We start from the raw sequence: 3,767 nt of genomic DNA on the forward strand, positions 1-3,767 counted from the left end.
CGCGCAAGATTCCGTCAAGTGTTTAGTAGCTACAAAATTCAAGTTAGTCTGTAGTGGCTCAACTTAATACTCTAAACTAACACTCGGACCGACATTTGTAATTACATTGAACACTTAAGCGAAAAGCTAGCTTTTTTGTTATTCAAATTCTTGACAAATGTCTCTTCATAAGAATAGCAGTGTAGTAATATAGTGTTTAACTTGTTACTTAACAAAGATGCGTTATTAGAATGCTGAAACAGTTTTATGTTGCAAAGGTCACCACGTGTACGAACACTCCCTAATTTATTATGGTTTTCTTGGAGCCTCTCGGTTTATGAATACCTACAGGCATAACTGCTATAAAATCTTGACGTATATATTCTTTTTGGAGAACTGTATTGAATTTGTTATATGTTAATAGACTGAACGAGAAAATAATAACTTAGCATCTTTCACACAACTAAGAATCTAAAGTTATACCAGGGAACGAGCGCTAGTTAGTGGCAATATTCGTTAGTATATTGTGCATTTGACACATTATTCGTGACCTTACTTACCGCAAGAAGGAGAACTCGAGTTCATCCAACAAGGGTTCCAGCTATTTCTTAAGAAATAAGTGCGAAAAAAAAAAGTTTCATTAGAATGATCATTTAGTTCGACATACTTCGTCTCATTGGTTAGAAAGAATCTGCATGCCACGCGTTATTTTTCTTCCAAGCACTAACATTTCGCCAGGAAGCGTGGAGTGAAGTGAATACATTCCTCAGTTATGTGTCTAGAGCAAGTTTACGATGAATAACCATATTGAACACTAAAATCCTCTTTTTCTGTCCGTAGTTACCACTATTGGTTCTTTGTGAAAAGAAATTTCATTGATTATTTTGCTTGTTTGTTTGTAGTTAAGCGCAAAGCTACACAAAGGGCTATATATGCTCTGCCCACCACTGGTATCGAAACCCGGTTTCTAGCATTGTAAACCCGTAGACGTATCGCTATGCTACTGGGGGGGCTGTTTAGAAGCAGAATAAGATGCAAGCTTCGGAGCAAATTTGAAAAACCAACAAATTTGAATTTAAATGTCATTCATTCTATTTACATCTTCATTGTTCTAAGAAAGCAATCTTGGCAGGAAGGAGAAACACTCGAAATAATTGTCTAAACCCCATTCTATTGTTTCAAAATACAATTTTATTTTAAGGCAAATTGGAAGTGTTTAAGGAGATTAACTATATAACTGAAATAAAAAGTCAAATAATATTTTATATGATAAAATACAACGATTAGAACTGCTCAACAAAGTTGTGTACTAGGATTTATTTATTTTTTTAACTACAGCACTTCAGCAGAATCTTGGCTAACTTTGACAAACCAAGGTTCTGTTGAAACATGTACATGTAGTAAAAAATACTTACAATAAGAATTATTTTGTGCAATTTTAAGTTTTTTTCCTCCCACTATTAAGTACACAATGGGTTTCTCCATACAAGAAGCTAATGTTTAATGTCAAACATTGCCAATAGCCCATTCCCCAAATACACTGATAACCCATTCAGTAGATAGCACAGATAGTCCATTCAATGTAGTATTGGTAGGCCTTCCATCAGGTAGTATTGTCAGCCCATTCATCAAGTAGTTCATGTAGCTCTTTCATAAACTAATACTGATAGCCCATTCATGCAAATAGGGGTGCTGACAGCCCATTCGCCAATTAATACTAACATATGCTATTACTGACAGGCCATCAATCAAATATAGAGTACTGAATGTGTCATATTAAGACGATTTTGAATATGCAAATTAGAAGATCATAAGACATCCACAGACAATATGTAGTCGCGATGGGATGGCAACCATCATAACTACATTTTGACATTGTACGGCTTTTTGTAGGTAGTGATTCCACCAAAAATTGATCGCTTTGAGAACTGTATGTAATAGCGCTTTCGGACACAAAATAAAGATCATAAGGACGTGTTCAAATCGGGTATTTATAATTTCTAAGACAAGAATGTCATTTATACTTAACAGCCATTGGAAAACAAAAGAATATTGATCAATTTGGGAATCCAGGACCATCTAAAAAGAGACCTGAAATAAGATGTATCCCAGCAATGATAAAGCAAAGTGTGGCGTCTCATAACAGGTGAGAATTCACAAACACAAAAGACAGTGGGAAAAGCTGTTCACGAACCCCAGGCAACAGAACGCAATATAATTAAGAAGGATTTCATTTTGGAAAAGTGACACAAGTTACATGTATAAAAGCTGCTTCCACGAAATATCCTTTCCACTGTCGCGTACCAGAAGAAGCTGAAAAATGAAACGAGCCTTCCTGCTATTCTAAACGACGACATACTGCGAAAATCGCCTATGGAATTTTGTGTATTCGTGCTGTTGAAACGGCCACTGGATGTTATCTCGACTGGTGGTTACATAAGTCTCCTTCTTAGGACATCACGAAATCCTCACTCATCTGATGCTCATACAGCAGTTCTCTGTGTTATTTCGAACAAATAATACAATTCTTTTTCTGTTGAAATTCTGTTCTGTTTAATCACATACGAAATAACTATATTTTAGAATGTATTTCGTGTTCTTTCCCCTTATCAAAAATAATGTTCTAACTTTAAGATGCAGGATAAAACAAACATCCAAAATTCAGAAGTCACTGGAAAACCGCCAAAACACTGATATCTGTTTCCTTTTAAAAACATCTCTGTTAAAATGGTCAAGATAGCATTAAAAATTCCAGTAATATGATGATTGATAGTGATATAACAGGTCTCCACATTTTGGTGAATTAGCATTTATTAAAGAAAAAGATGAGTGTGTTTCTAAAAAACCAGTTGAGTTAAAAGGCTATATGGAATTAAATATATTCTTAAATCTTTAAACTTGTGTTGTTTCCATCTGATTGGAATAATTAATTAGTAAAAGCTACAAAATAAAATTCCAGCTGTACGGTGATCATTATCATCTGTTTGTTGTTGTTGTTTTTCTTCTTGACAAAAGTCAAGTTAAAAGAAAATAATTTATGAGGAAAATGTATGATGAGACGCTAACAATTTACAGGTATTCTTAGATAACGATCACAAATTCGATAATAGTTACTTATTGTATTTATTTGATACATTTTCTAACTAACTTTGTGCGAAATAACATTACATAGACCAATTAAACTTTAGAATGACTTAACTTCTGAAAGTAACATTACTTGGGTAAATTAACATGTTAAAATAGTTTGGCTTTTGAACGTAACATTAATTGGACCAATTAAAACATTAGGATAGTTTAACTTTTGAAAGTAACGTTATTTGGACCTTTTAAAACGTTGGGATAGTTTAACTTCTAAAAGTAATATTATGTGGCCCAATTAAAACAGTTTTTATTTGTAGTAAGCACAAAGCTACACAATTGGCTATCTGTGCTCTGCCCATCACAGGTATCGAAGCCAGGTTTCTCGTGTTTTAAGTCCGCATAATGGGGGACATTTAAAATAGTTTGTCTTGTTGAAAGTAGCATTACTTGAACCAGTTTAAACGTTAAAATAGTTTAACTTCTGAGTAAAATATTAAATTTAGAGAATTTTGGCTTTTCAACGTGAAACACCTTGGGCCAATTTAAAAGTTAGAATAGCTTAACTTTTGCTGTTTCGCCAGTTCTTCTGAATGATAGTAAAGTTAATTTTAAGTAAAAAATGCCCCTCAGTGGCACAGCGGTATGTCTGCGGACTTACAACACTAGAATCCGGGTTTCGATACCCGTGGTGGGCAGAGCACAGATAG

The sequence above is a fragment of the Limulus polyphemus genome, unplaced genomic scaffold (assembly GCF_000517525.1).
Source record: "Limulus polyphemus unplaced genomic scaffold, Limulus_polyphemus-2.1.2 Scaffold86, whole genome shotgun sequence".
Classification (NCBI taxonomy): domain Eukaryota; kingdom Metazoa; phylum Arthropoda; class Merostomata; order Xiphosura; family Limulidae; genus Limulus; species Limulus polyphemus.